General features: G+C 48.5%; 5 non-coding genes and 1 pseudogene across 5 annotated transcripts; all 6 read left to right on the top strand.

The window, feature by feature from the left end:
- Positions 1-1,970: 1,970 nt before the first annotated feature.
- Positions 1,971-2,091, top strand: TRNAL-CAA (transfer RNA leucine (anticodon CAA)). Its single transcript has 2 exons — positions 1,971-2,008; positions 2,046-2,091. It is a non-coding gene; the product is annotated as a tRNA-Leu (tRNA).
- A 118-nt stretch (positions 2,092-2,209) lies between these two features.
- On the top strand, positions 2,210-3,389 carry LOC146193654 (uncharacterized; annotated as a pseudogene).
- Positions 3,390-7,166: 3,777 nt separating this feature from the next.
- Positions 7,167-7,287, top strand: TRNAL-CAA (transfer RNA leucine (anticodon CAA)). Its single transcript has 2 exons — positions 7,167-7,204; positions 7,242-7,287. It is a non-coding gene; the product is annotated as a tRNA-Leu (tRNA).
- Positions 7,288-12,522: 5,235 nt separating this feature from the next.
- On the top strand, positions 12,523-12,643 carry TRNAL-CAA (transfer RNA leucine (anticodon CAA)). Its single transcript has 2 exons — positions 12,523-12,560; positions 12,598-12,643. It is a non-coding gene; the product is annotated as a tRNA-Leu (tRNA).
- A 65-nt stretch (positions 12,644-12,708) lies between these two features.
- On the top strand, positions 12,709-12,829 carry TRNAL-CAA (transfer RNA leucine (anticodon CAA)). The gene is made up of 2 exons: positions 12,709-12,746; positions 12,784-12,829. It is a non-coding gene; the product is annotated as a tRNA-Leu (tRNA).
- Positions 12,830-12,894: 65 nt separating this feature from the next.
- On the top strand, positions 12,895-13,015 carry TRNAL-CAA (transfer RNA leucine (anticodon CAA)). The gene is made up of 2 exons: positions 12,895-12,932; positions 12,970-13,015. It is a non-coding gene; the product is annotated as a tRNA-Leu (tRNA).
- Positions 13,016-14,568: the final 1,553 nt, after the last annotated feature.

Genomic DNA, 14,568 nt, shown 5'->3' with positions numbered 1-14,568 from the left:
AGAAATTAAGATTTGTGACATCGTACAGGCCTATATCACTAACAAATGTTGATTAGAAAATTCTAATGAAAGTTCTTGCGGCCAGGCTGCAGACAGTAATTCAAGAGATAGTCGGCACCTATCAGACTTGTGGAATCAAAGGACGGTCCATAACTACTAATATACATAAGGCGAGGTGCGTGCTGGAGTGCTGCGACGCTGTTTGCGCTAGGGTCGCGGTTCTCCAGCTCGACTTGGAAAATGCTTTTGATTGTGTTTCTCATGATGCTTTTTTTCTATTTTGGATTATATCACGTGGGTTCTGTTATCAGAGAGGGCGTGGCCCTGGCGTACCGAAACTGCACCACGAGATTGATTGTCAACAAGGAACTGGGCGATCCAATAAATGTGCAACGCTCGGTGCGCCAGGGCTGCCCCCTCAGCCCTCTTCTGTTCTGTATTTATATAGAAACTTTGTGCTTGTCTATTATACGAAGCGAATTTGTCCAGGGCTTCCAACTGCATATGTGCGAGGTGAAACTCTTGGCGTACGACGATGACGTAGCAGTTTTCTGCTTGGACAATGTACTCAAGGCTGTTGATATAGTGAAAGAATTCAGTGCGATTTCAGGAAGCCCAGTAATCTGGGGAAAGTGCTTAGGGTTCTGGCATGGGGAGTGGTCATCGACACCCAATGTTTTTGCCAAGGTAACCTGGGTCACAACACCGGTGAAGTATTTGGGCGTACCTTTGGAATGCTATGAAGACAGTGATTAATTCTGGCGTGCCCAAACTCAAGAAATAAGCGAGAAGGTCGACAAGTGGAAGGGGGGGGCCGCTATCTATCTTCGCACGAGCCACTGTGTGCAGTCTGTTTTTTGTGGCAAAGTTGTGGTATGTCATGCAGGTACTTCATTGTTCCAGGTTAAATGTACAAAAGCTTCATCGAGTTTTTTCAGTTTTTATTTGGGCATCCAAATGGGAAAGGTGTAGCCGAGATAACTTGTTTCGCAGGGTTCAAGAAGGTGGACTTGGGCTTGCTCATCTATTTGTACGCCAACTGGTTAGTTGGTTTATTTTCCTCCGTGACGTCTCAGACCCTTTCTTACGTACTGCGTGCCAAGTAAGGCTCGTGCGGGCAGTGCCCAATTTTGTTGTCTCTACGAGAAGTATTCCAGGGCGAATTTCCAAGTTTTTTCAAGAAATAGTTAGCAGTGTCCGAATTTTAACTGCTCGTTTTTCGGTAGAATACTTGAGTACAGTCAAAAAGAAGAAACTGTACAATGATATTTGTGACAATCTTTTTCCTCTTCCTATGTACAGAGCCTTGAACAGCGAGAGTCTAGGTCAAGACGTATTAAAACGCGTGAAAAGAATGCCAGTTTCTCCGGGGGTAAAGACGTTTTTCTTTAAGCTACATACAGGTACATTATCGGTGAAAACATTTTTCGAAGACAAGGGTTTTTATCTACCTTGGGGTTCACAATGCCTAATATGTAAACAACCAGAGACAATAGACCATGTTTTTCTGCACTGTTGGGAGGGGGTTTATTTTTGGGACGTATTACAAAGAACACTTAAAAAAGAATTACCTTTAGATCCACACGGAATCAGGTTCCTGCCGACAGATAATGAAGATGATGTACCCTTACACACCGTAATGTTGCTAGGATTACAGTCTTTGGCGGTCCCGAATGGCGGGCTTCCACGTTGACCCTGAAGCTCGCCCTGCAAGGCTCTACTTTTGCGAGTGTATGTACACCTTTGTTGAAATGCACAAAGCGATGAGTTCAGTCCCAGCATGGGTGGTGAAAGTTGAACCATTGGTAGAGTTGAAAGAATTTTAACTCGACAACGTCAACCCCAATAGGGTCAACGGCTTTTTTACCTGTTTCATATTTATGTGAACATCACGAGCTGGAGTGTTCAGTTCAATGTGTGTGTCAACCTTGGTTATGTGTATGACAGCCGGCAATAAATAAATAAAAAAAGTCAGGATGGCCGAGTGGTCTAAGGCGCCAGACTCAAGGTTTAGTACCTTACTCGCTATGCGAACTAACCGAGGCTTCTGGACCACGAATGTGGGCGTGGGCTCGAATCCCACTTCTGACACGTTTATTTTTGCCGTACTTCGAGAGCGCAGTGTAGTGCAGCAACTAAAATCTGGCTAGAACAGTGTCAGGATGGCCGAGTGGGTCCACTTCCGGCCACCGAGCGTGACGGACGTGTTATGACGAGCTCCGTTGGAGCAGCTACAGCGGCCATGTCGAGCCGCGGTGACAGGATTTCTGCATCGGGTGGAGAATACCAGGTCGTATTGCCTAGTTTGCCTACAGGACGATTCGTTCTAAACACTGTTTTCTTGCATGGAGACATCAGGGTCCGCCCATACCGGGTGGAAGATTTTCGGGATGCGCTCGCTCTCCTATCGCTCCTGCCGGAAGTTATCGCCCTCGGGGCGTACCGCATGAGCTACGTTTGGGCCGTAACCTTTAAGGACGACGTGGGCGTAAAGAAGATTCTGCAAATGGGTGAGCTGAAAGTGAAATCTGCTCGATGCGTCGTGATTGACCCGGCGAACCGAGACATCCGAATGAAGCTACATTGGCTGCTGCCCAGCGTACCGGACGAGGACGTGCGGCTCGCTTACGCGCCGTTCGGCAAAGTGACCGACATATCTAAGGAGCGGTGGCGCGCACAGGGTGTTGCGGATAAGGGTTTGACCACGAGGCTGGTGACGTTGAAGTTGAATGCCGGCGTGAAGCTGGACGACCTGCCCCACCAGGTGAACGTCGCTGGAGAGCTGGCCCTTGTGGTCGTTGCGGGCAGGGCTCCCCTCTGTCTGCGGTGTCGAGGCACGGGCCACATTCGCCGCGACTGCCGCATTCCACGGTGCGGTTCCTGCCGTCGCTTCGGACATGACGAGAACCAGTGTTCTCGGACGTACGCCAGCGTCGCCGGGCCCGTGAGCAGCGGAGACGCTGCCGAACTGCTCATGGATGAAGCCGACGCGGAGGAGGCATCGAGAGCGGCTACTGTATCGTTGCTGCAAGAGACCACGGTGGGCGCCCCACAGACGGAACAACTGGAGTGTCAACCTGTCGCAGGCGCAACGCCCGAGAAGTCTTCCCCAGAGTCTGCATCGGCCGTCGCCGTCGTGTCGAATGGTGCGGCTGTGACATTATCTGACTGTGGTTAGCGACACCCAGCCCATGAACGCTCTCGGTACAGCGGTCAGCCAAACGGTCGGAAAACGGCCGCACGAGCAACTTGCTCCGAATGTGCCCCAACTTGGTGCCAGTGGCGGAGACGAGCCGCCGACTAAAACATCAGGTATCAGGCGTTAGACCTTGAAGCCGCGTCCGAACATTCCTGTAGGATCACAGCAGGCGGGTAAACCGCCTCCGTAGTTTTGTGTAGTTCATGCCATACAGAGGTGGCATGGGGTTCCGGAGTTTGTCGTTTATGTAGACACCATGAGATAGGGTCCCTTCCTTTCTTCGACATGGCAATCAACCTCCCTGAAGCGCTACGTGTAGCTACAATAAACGTACGGGGCCTCGGAGCAAGAAGGCGACATTGCCAGCTTAACCGCCTTTTCATTGAGAACGATCTGCACGTAGTAGCTGTTCAAGAAACCAAAATTGATAGCCAAGAAGCGACAGATCGAATAGTGTCCGCTTTCAGACTGCATTTCGACGTTTGTGTGTATCATTCAGTTGGTTCCTCTGGCGGCTGTGCCCTTTTCATACGTAACAATGTTGGTATAAATGTGCAGTCGCTGTTTTCGTGTCAAAGTGGCCGGCTCCTGATTGTTGATTTTTCACATTACGATGTAAACTTCAGAGTTATGTGTGTGTATGCACCTAATATAGCTTCCGAGAGAATAATGTTTTTTGAACGTTTCCAGACGTACCTAGATTGTGAAAAGGTCATAGTTTTGTTGGGGGATTTCAACTGTGTTTGTCGCGCTGAAGACCGTGTAAAATGCTTGACAGTGAAGGATAAGAGTACGGAGATCCAGAATTCAGTTATTCACGGTCACAACTTGGAAGATGTTGGAAGTGTGTTTGCAAATGCTACTCAGCTGCAATTCACTCATTTTCAAGGCAGTAGCCACGCACGACTTGATCGGTTGTATGTATCGCTTGAATTAGTGCCGCTGTGTACATCGTATGAGGTTAGACCAGTGTGCTTTAGTGATCACTGTCTAGTGATTGCAAACTTCGGCAGAAATCAAAGCAAAAACAGCTTTAATTGGGACCTACGGAAACTCAACACGAAATTGTTGGAGGACGAGGGTTATGTTAAGGACGTTGAGGAGGAGCTAAAAAAGTTGCTCGCAGAGACGCCGATAAGTGTTGCCGTGGGCTGGGAAGAATTTAAACAGGCAGTTAAACTGAAGGCAATTGAAAAAAGTAGTAAACTGCGATTTGAACAGAAACAAAACGAAAAACACCTGTGTGAGCAACTAGAATTCCTTACTGGTATAGAATTCGCTCAACCAGGTACATTTTCCAAAGAACTAAGGAGCATCAAGATACAGTTGGAAAGATTAGATACGGATAAGTACAGAGCGGCGATTATTCGCGCACGGTCTGAGAAGCTGTGGGCCGCTGAAGCACCTACAAAGCGTGCTTTATCGGACGAAAAGCGATACACGAGCCGTAAGGAAATACTGAAAATACGAAGTGGGAATGATGTTTCGTCGGACGGCAGTGTTATCAAACATGTAATTGCCGGTCATTTCAAAGACCTACTTGGTCAGCCGCGAAAAATGGTAGGGGATTTTGAAGCAGATTTTTTGTCTCTAATGCCCAAGCTTGATGATGAAGAAAAGGAGCGACTAGAAATGCCAATTTGCGTCGAAGAAATAGAGGACGCAATTGACGCTCTGACAGCTGGTAAAGCACCGTGCCCTGACGGATTAGGGGCGTCCTTTTATAAAATGTTTAAGCCAATGATAGCTCACCTCCTCCTGAAGGTTATCAATGAAGCTTATGAGCAAAACCATGTTCCACTGTCCTTCAGAACTTCTCATATCACACTGATTCCGAAAACTGAGGAGCCGGAAACGCGTTTGTTGGTGGGGTCTTATCGCCCGATAAGCCTCACCAACGTTGATTATAAAATATTTATGAAAGTGTTGGCAAGACGACTGCAATGTGTGATAGCAAAGCTGGTTGGCACGCATCAGACTTGTGGCATAAAGGGACGGAGCATCGCCACGAACATTCACGTAGCGCGAAGCGTACTAGAATGTTGTGACGCACTTGGTGACCGTGTGGCAATGATCCAACTGGATCTCGCAAAAGCATTTGACCGGGTGTCGCATGATGTGCTATTTGCCATATTGGATCACTCCAATGTTGGTAATTTAATAACAGACGGCGTCAGAATGGCGTATGCGAACTGCACAACGCGAATTATAGTGAACGGAGAACTGACCGAAAGCCTGCAAGTGCGGTCGTCAGTTAGGCAGGGCTGTCCCATGTCGCCCCTGTTGTTTGCACTCTACCTTGAGCCTCTTTGCTTGGCTATCCCAAATAATGAGAGCGTAACGGGCTTCAGGCTACAGTCAGCGCATGTTAAAATATTGGCCTATGCCGATGATATTGCGGTTTTCTGTTCAGATAAAGATAGCATCTGTGAAGCCACAAATGTAGTCCACAAATATGGTCAGTCTACGGGGGCGTTAATAAACTGGGAAAAGAGCTATGGCTTCTGGCACGGCAGTTGGGAAGACACGCCAGAGTTCTACTCTCGACTTCAGTGGTCAACGATTCCTACAATGTATCTAGGTGTACCTCTCCAAGCATACCGGGACCCTGATTCGTATTGGAGAGATGAAACTTTAAATGCAAAAGAAAAGGCTGATGCGTGGCAAGGAAGGCAATTATCTGTATTTTCGCGGGCTACCGTGTGCAATTTATTTCTCACTGCAAAAATATGGTATGTCATGAATGTGCTCAGTGCCTCTCGGATCAGCATTCAAAAACTGCACCGTGTTTTCGCCGTTTTTATTTGGGCATCGACGTGGGAAAGAACCAGTCGGACAAACTTGTTCCTGTCTGCAAAAAAGGGTGGGCTGGGCCTTGCACATTTGTTTTTGAGGCAAGTCGTCTCACGATTTATTTTTCTGCGAAATCAAAATGACATGTTCCTGCGCACAGTTGTGCAACTCCGACTGTGCAGACTCCTTCCAGGATATGTGGTATGCTCTTGTCATGCTATGGGTGGGGATGTGAGAGGGTACCTACGCGAAGTGGTACTTGCATACGGGATGCTGCATGCGCGATTTTCGATGCAATACTTGAGTGATGTCACGCGGAAAAAATTGTACTTAGATTTATTGGATGCAATGATTCCGGTTACACTTTACCGTTTGCCATTATGTGGAGGCCCAGGAGGAGATGTTTTGCACAGAGTGAAGAGAATGCCGGTGTTAACCTCGGTCAAATCCTTTTTCTTTAAACTTCCTACTAACACGTTATCAGTAAAACATGGCTTCATGAAAAAGGTCTTATTGTACCCTGGACAACTAACTGTTACCTATGTAAAAAAGCTGAAACCATAGAACACGTATTCCTGGATTGTTGGGATCCCATCTTTTTCTGGGATGTGCTTCAAAGGACTTTGAAAAAAGAATTACCCCTAGATATGTACGGCATAAGATTCCTTCGGGTTTTACAAGCTGATAATAGTCCACTGGATACGATTATGCTCCTTGGCCTCCACAGCTTGTGGAAAACGCGAATGCAGTTCAACAATGCAGATGTTGATGTGCGCCCTGTGCGGGATCATTTTATAAAAAGTGTTGTACGTTTGAGTGAAGTGTATCGAACACACCCCGAACCACCATAATGGATAGACCAGCTCAACAACTTGGTAGAGATGAATAAATTTTAACGCGTCGTGTCCGCTAAAAGGTTTGCTGACACGTTTTATCACTTTTGTATGTTGTGTATTGTGTGTCGAAGCCGGCAATAAAGAAAAAAAAAGTCAGGATGGCCGAGTGGTCTAAGGCGCCAGACTCAAGGTTTAGTACTTTGCTCGCTATGCGAACGAACCGAGGCTTCTGGTCCACGGATGTAGGCATGGGTTCGAATCCAACTTCTGACATATTTATTTTTGCCATACTTCGAGAATGCAGCGTAGTGCAGCAACTAAAATCAGGCTAGAACAGTGTCAGGATGGCCGAGTGGTCTAAGGCGCCAGACTCAAGGTTTAGTACTTTGCTCGCTATACGAACGAACCGAGGCTTCTGGTCCACGGATGTGAGCGTGGGTTCGAATCCCACTTCTGACACATTTATTTTTGCCATACTTCGAGAATGCAGTGTAGCGCAGCAACTAAAATCAGGCTAGAACAGTGTCAGGATGGCCGAGTGGTCGGATTCCACTTCCGGGCGCCGAAACGAACGGACCTTTAATAATGTGCTCCGTCGGAGCAGTATCAGAGGGCCAGTCTGGCTGCGGAAACAGGTTTTTGTCTGCCGTCGATGAAGATTACCAGGTCATACTGCCAACTTTGCCGACAGAAAGAATTGTGTTGAACACAATTTTTATGCACGCAGGCCCAGCGGATAAACCGTATCGCATCAAGGACTTCAGATATACTTTGGTTCATCTTGGTGCGCTCCCTGAAGTGCTTGCTTTGGGGCGTATCAGATGAACCATGTCTGGGCCGTTACGCTCAAGAGTGCCGAGACAACGAGAAAACTACTGGCGGCTACTGATGTGAAGGTGAAGAACCGGCCGTGTCTACTGATTGACCCTAATAACCAGGATGTGCGCCTGAAAATCCACTCGGTTTTGCATGGCGTTAGTGACGACGATGTCCGTGCTGCCTTGCTGCCGTACAGAACAGTGACTGACGTGTCCAAAGAGCGTCGGAGAGCCTTCGATGTCGCAGACAAAGGGTCCACTACGAGAACAGTGGCCCTCAAGTTGAAAAATGGAATTTCAAGGGATGACATTCCGCACCAGCTCAAGATAGCAGGTGAGCCCGCACTTCTTGTTGTTCCGGGAAGGGCGCCGCTCTGTTTGAGGTGCGAGGCCACAGGACATATTAGGCGGGATTGTAAAGTGCCGAAATCCAGCCTTTGTCGTCGCTTCGGCCACACGGATGAGCAGTGTGTCAAAACATACGCCAGTGCAACAGGGCCTGCAAGAACCGACGACTTCTCAGAAAACCTCATGGACGAGGTGGACGTCGCGGAAGTTACCGGTGCGGAAGATGGTGCGAGAGCAAAAGACTCAAAGGAGAGAACAAACCAGCCCCCTCAACTCGAGGGAAATTCTGAGCGACAAGAAGCCCTTCAACAGGAAAAGAGCGCTGCGGGCGAGGCCACCGAAGCAAGTGTTGCTGCTATCGGTGCCAGTGGTAAGTTTACGTCAACGTCTTCAAAGGAACAGGCACCGATGGACACGCGCGAAAGTACAAGTAATAGTGCGACCACGAAACGCACGCGCGACGTAACCGACGCAGCGGGCGCCCCCAACAAGACCGATCAAGAGGAACCGCCCCACAAAGCGGCCCCTCTACGTCGGCCAGCTTTCAAGCCAAAGCCCACTATTCCGCCTAACCGGAACCCGCCAGGCATGCAGCCTTCGCATGAAGGAGCCCCGAGTACGTGGCTGCTCGGGCCGCTTCTGGGGCTGAAGGATTCCTGATGCGGCCCGGAGCGGCGACAAATGCAGCGTCGCTCTGTTTCAACTTCACCAGCATGAACCAGTGATGCCACCTTGGAGCATTGTTTTTCAGTCATGTCAGCCTGTACTGCACAGTTTGTCCGCTCCTGACCCCAATGTACCAGGTAAGATCGTGCGGCTCGTTTAATTCATTTTCAGCATGGCGGTTGAACCAGAAGTAGCTCTACGTGTAGCCTCGCTTAATGTGCGAGGGTTGTCAGCCAGGCGAAAACAGTACCAAGTCAGCCGTCTATTGTTAGATAACGATATAGACATAATAGCGGTACAAGAAACGAATGTGGAGAGCGATGAGCAAACGAGCCGCATGGTCGAGCCCTTCTCTGCTCGCTATAATATTTGCGTGTGCCATGCGGTTGGTACCTCGGGTGGCTGTGCGCAGTTCTTGCGCAATTCTTTGGGCATTTTAGTAGAAGCAGTAACTGTGAGTGATAATGGCCAATTCGTTGTCTGCGATTTCTCTTTGACGGGTGTACAGTGGCGTGTCATGTGCGTGTATGCGCCTAACAGAGAGAATGATCGGCGTAGTTTCTTTGAGCGAATCGGTGTCTACTTGAAATGTCCAAAGAGCGTCATTCTACTCGGCGATTTCAACTGTGTCTGCTATGCCGAGGACAGGTCAGGCAAGAGGTCGGTGCGAGACAGAAGTGCTCTCCTACTGAGCACGTTAATGCAAGAATGCGAAATGGAAGATGTTGGTCATGTTTTGGCTTGCAGCTCTTCCCCACACTTTACGCGTTTCCAACGTGCAAGTCACGCCAGACTGGATCGTGCCTATGTCTCTTTGGCTGTGCTACCAAGGTGTTCGTATTATAAAGTTAAACATGTTTCATTCAGCGACCATAGCTTAGTGGCTTTTACTATCGGCACAAAGCATAAAAAATCGAAATTTTGCTGGGACCTATGGAAGTTTAACCTTAAGCTCCTTGATGATGAAGTTTTTGTAAATGAGGTCAAAATGAAGATACAGCGATTGCTTGAAAGTGAGCCTTCGAAATCTATCTCGGCGTGGGAAATATTCAAGCAAGAAATTAAAATAGGCGCTATAGAAAGGAGCACCGTCCTGAGACAGGAAGAAAGGAAGAAAGAAAAAGAACTGCAGTGCGAGTTAAGTTTCGTTTTAAGCTTGGAAAATCTGCAGCCCGGAAAATATACCGCACAGATCAGAAAACTGAAAGCGCAGTTAGAATGTGCAGATAAAGAAAAATACATGGGAGCAATAGTACGAGCCCGGGCGGAAAGGTTGCTCATGGGTGAAGCGCCGACGAAACGCTCGATAAGTGATGAAAAGCGATACGCGAAACGAAACGAAATAAGACAGATAAGATACGGAGATACGGTTACTAGTGACGGCGAGGAAATAAAAATGGCCTTTTTTGAGCACTATCGCAACCTGATAGGGCGCCAACGTCCAGTGGAAGAAGGTTTCGAACAAGAATTTCTTGCATTAATCCCAGCATTGGACGCAATTGTTACAGCAGGTCTGGAAGCGCCAATAACTGTAAATGAGATTGAAAAAGCTATTGAGGAACTAAGCCATGGGAAAACACCTGGTCCAGACGGTGTTGGTGCAGCATTGTACAAGTTGTTTAAGAGCGAAATCGCAACCGCCTTGCACCGAGTGATTTTGCAGGCGTATGAAGAAAACTGCATCCCTCCGTCCTTTCGTCAAACACACGTTGTACTGGTTCCAAAAAGTGACGATCCTTTAAAGCTCTTATCTGTAACATCATATCGTCCAATCAGTCTGTCTAACGTTGACTATAAAATTTTTATGAAGGTTCTTGCGAGTAGGTTACAGAGGGTCATTAAGGAAATAGTAGGGCATCATCAGACGTGTGGTATTAAAGGCCGAACAATAAGTGTAAACCTTCATGTAGCTAGAAGCATTCTGGAGTGTTGTGACGCTTGGGGTGACCACGTTGCAATGCTCCAGATAGGCCTTGAGAAAGCCTTCGACCTTGTTGATCATGGCATACTTTTTCAAATACTAGAACATATTAAAATTGGATCTATTTTATTAGATGGAATAAAAATGGCTTACAACGAATGTTATACTAAGGTTGTTGTAAAAAAGCAACTAACGAAAAATATTCCAGTGATGTCATCAGTTAGACAAGGCTGCCCACTATCGCCCTTGCTATTTGCGATTTACCTCGAGCCCTTTTGCCAAAAGACCATTCACTGTGAACGTATACACGGATTCAGACTGATGGCTAGCGAAGTTAAAATTTTGGCGTACGCCGATGACATTGCTGTCTTTTGTCAAGACAAGGAAAGTATTAGTCAAACAGTGCACTTAGCAAAGAAGTTTTGTCGGATGTCGGGTAGTTCAATAAACTGGGACAAATGTATGGGCTTTTGGAATGGCAGTTGGGATTCCACTCCTGAATCCCTCGAAAACATAAAATTCTCGACACTACCAGTGAAATATCTAGGGGTCCCACTTGAACATTACAAAGACGCAAATGATTATTGGGTGCAAGAGACTGAACGTTCTCGGGAGAAAACACTAGGGTGGGGCGGAAGGGAGCTCTCCATGTTCGCCCGTTCAACTGTGTGTAATTTGTTTATTGTTGCTAAAGTTTGGTATGTTCTTCAAGTGTTGTGCATGTCGCGAGTCAGTATTCAAAAGCTACACAGAGTTTTTGCTGCTTTTTTTGTGGGGTTCAGTGTGGGAAAGAACAAGTCGTACCAATCTCTTCCGTCCGGTTAGAGAAGGGGGACTCGGTCTTACTCACTTGTTTCTGAGACAGATTGTGTCTCGCTTTATGTTTCTGCGTACACAGAGCCATCCATTATTGCGCACTGTGATACAGGTGCGTCTCTGGCACGAGTTACCAGGATTTGTTGTGTCTTCTTCTGAATTAAGGCGAACAAGTATTCGTGGGTTTTTGCGTGAAGTCGTACTGAGTTTCCGAATGTTAAATGTTAGATTTTCCAAAGAATACCTGTCTTCAATAACAACGAAACAACTGTACAAAGATTTACTAGATGTAATGCTCCCGGTCCCAATGTATCGCACCATATACGATGCAGGCCCAGGAATGAACGTTCTGAAAAGGGTAAAGAAAATGCCCATGCGCTCGTCAACAAAGACTTTTTTTTTTCTACTACACAGCAGAACACTGCCGGTTAAACCGTGGCTGGAGGATAAGGGAATATTTGTCCCTTGGTCAGTGAACTGTATAATCTGTCGAAAGCCTGAAACCGTTGAGCATATTTTTCTTGAATGTTGGGACGCGATATTCCTTTGGGATATTCTGCAGCGCACGCTCAAAAAGCAGCTTCCAATTTCCCCTCGGGGTATCCGCTTCCTCCCGGCAGCTGATGAAGGGGGGTTACCCCTCGATATGATTATTCTACTGGGCCTGCACAGTCTATGGAAGACCCGTATGGCTGTGAGAAATGCTGATGAACATGTCCGTCCTGCGCGAGAGTACTTTATGGAAAATGTGGTCTACATCAAACAAGTGTTGAAAAGCCGAGGTGATCCACGTGAATGGCTAACGGAAATGGACAAGCTAGTCAACTTGAAGCCCTTTTAAGCGACGTACTGTCCAAGAAGGCTGGACGTCTTTTATTAACCATTGTACTGTGGTAGTGTTACATATGTATTTATGTTGTCCAGGCAATAAAGAAAAAAAAAAGGATGGCCGAGTGGTCTAAGGCGCCAGACTCAAGGCTTAGTGCTTTGCTCGCTATGCGAACGAACCGAGGCTTCTGGTCCACGGATGTGGGCGTGGGTTCGAATCCCACTTCTGACACAAGTATTTTTGACATACTTCGAGAATGCAGTGTAGTGCAGCAACTAAAATCAGGCTAGAACAGTGTCAGGATGGCCGAGTGGTCTAAGGCGCCAGACTCAAGGCTTAGTACTTTGCTCGCTATGCGAAAGAACCGAGGCTTCTGGTCCACGGATGTGGGCGTGGGTTCGAATCCCGCTTCTGACAGATTTATTTTTGCCATAATTCGAGAATGCAGTGTAGTGCAGCAACTAAAATCAGGGTAGAACAGTGTCAGGATGGCCGAGTGGTCTAAGGCGCCAGACTCAAGGCTTAGTACTTTGCTCGCTATGAGAACGAACCGAGGCTTCTGGTCCACGGATGTGGGCGTGGGTTCGAATCCCACTTCTGACACATTTATTTTTGCCATAATTAGAGAATGCAGTGTAGTGCAGCAACTAAAATCAGGGTAGAACAGTGTCAGGATGGCCGAGTGGTCTAAGGCGCCAGACTCAAGGCTTAGTACTTTGCTCGCTATGCGAACGAACCGAGGCTTCTGGTTCACGGATGTGGGCGTGGGTTCGAATCCTACTTCTGACACATTTATTTTTGACATACTTCGAGAATGCAGTGTAGTGCAGCAACTAAAATCAGGCTAGAACAGTGTCAGGATGTCCGAGTGGTCTCCATTCTACTTCCGGCCACCGAGCGTGACGGTCGCAGAATCATGAGCTCCAGCGGAGCGGCGACAGCGGCCCTTGCCGGCCGCGGAAACAGGAATCTTGATACGGACGATAAGGACTATGAGTTGATTTTGCCGACGCTGCCTACAGGACGTGTTGTTTTAAACACCGTGTTTTTGCACGGCGACGTGCGCAATAGGCCGTACAAAGTGGAAGATTTTCGCGATGCCCTCGCCAACGTTGGTGCGCTCCCCGATGTTGTGGCGTTGGGGGCGCACCAGATTAACCACGTTTGGGCTGTCACGCTCAGCAGCGCTGAAGCAACGAAGAAGCTGGCTGCGTTGAAACAAGTAGAAGTAAAGGGACGTCGCTGCATCATCATCGACCCAGAGGACCAACAGGTGAAGCTGCGGCTGCACTGGATGTTGCACGGTGTGGCCGACGACGACATCCGGACGGCCTTTGCTGCTTTCGGTAACGTAACCGAGGTGACCCGGGAGCGGTGGCGCGTCCAAGGCGTCAAAGAGAAGGGGTCAACAACGAGAACAGTTCTCCTGAAACTGAAACCCGGTATTAAGACCGATGACCTACCTCACCAGCTGCGAGTCGCCGGTGAGTTGGCCCTTGTTGTGGTGCCTGGGCGGCCTATGCAGTGCCTGCGCTGCCGCGGTAGCGGACACGTTAGACGTGAATGCAAGGTGCCCCGGTGTTCGAAATGCAGGCGTTACGGCCACGTCGACAGTGAATGTGTCCGCACATATGCGGTGGCCACGGGGCTCGCATCGAGGGAGGAGATAGCTGAACACCAGATGGACGTATCAGAGGCGGAGGAAGCGGCGAAAGGAGTCGAGGAAGTAGGCAAGCCGGAAGCGGCGATTGTCTCTTCTGGGACTTCTAGCAGAAACACAAACGTGTCAAGTGAGGCAGAGAGGCAACCTGAAGAAAAAGACTCGGCAGCGGCCTGGGCTGATACTGAGGAGAAGGAGGATAGCTTTTTGGCAGCTACGGAATCCGCGATGATGGCCTCGACGAGCAGTGAGGAGCAACAGCAACAGTGCAATGTTCGTGCGGGCAATGTCTCGGCCAAACGGCCTCACGCCCAGACTGGTGATGGAGAGGACAAAACAACAGCGTGAAGCGTTGAGGAGCCGCCTACGAAAACGGTCCAGTCCCGGCGGTCCTCTCTCAGACCGAAGCCGAACTTTCTGGGGGCAAGCGGGCCAGCGATAAGCCACCGCCGCTGCAAGACCATGCAGCCGCACCGGAGGGCTGCGGCGGAAACAAAGGCGTCTAGCCGGGTGCTAGACGCGAAAGGTGAGCGCAAATGCTCTCGGTCTCTTCACTCTATAATAAAATGGATCCAACCCCTGCTCTGACATTCGGGACGCTTAATGTTAGAGGGTTAGCAACGAAGAAAAAGCAGAGCCAGGTGTTGCGCCTTATAACGAACAGAGACATCGATGTGCTAGC

Source organism: Amblyomma maculatum, chromosome 4 (assembly GCF_055883805.1).
Source record: "Amblyomma maculatum isolate TAMU_Amacu chromosome 4, ASM5588380v1, whole genome shotgun sequence".
Classification (NCBI taxonomy): domain Eukaryota; kingdom Metazoa; phylum Arthropoda; class Arachnida; order Ixodida; family Ixodidae; genus Amblyomma; species Amblyomma maculatum.
The sequence above is the reverse complement of the archived record's forward strand: the minus strand, read 5'-3'. Positions and strand labels throughout refer to the sequence as shown.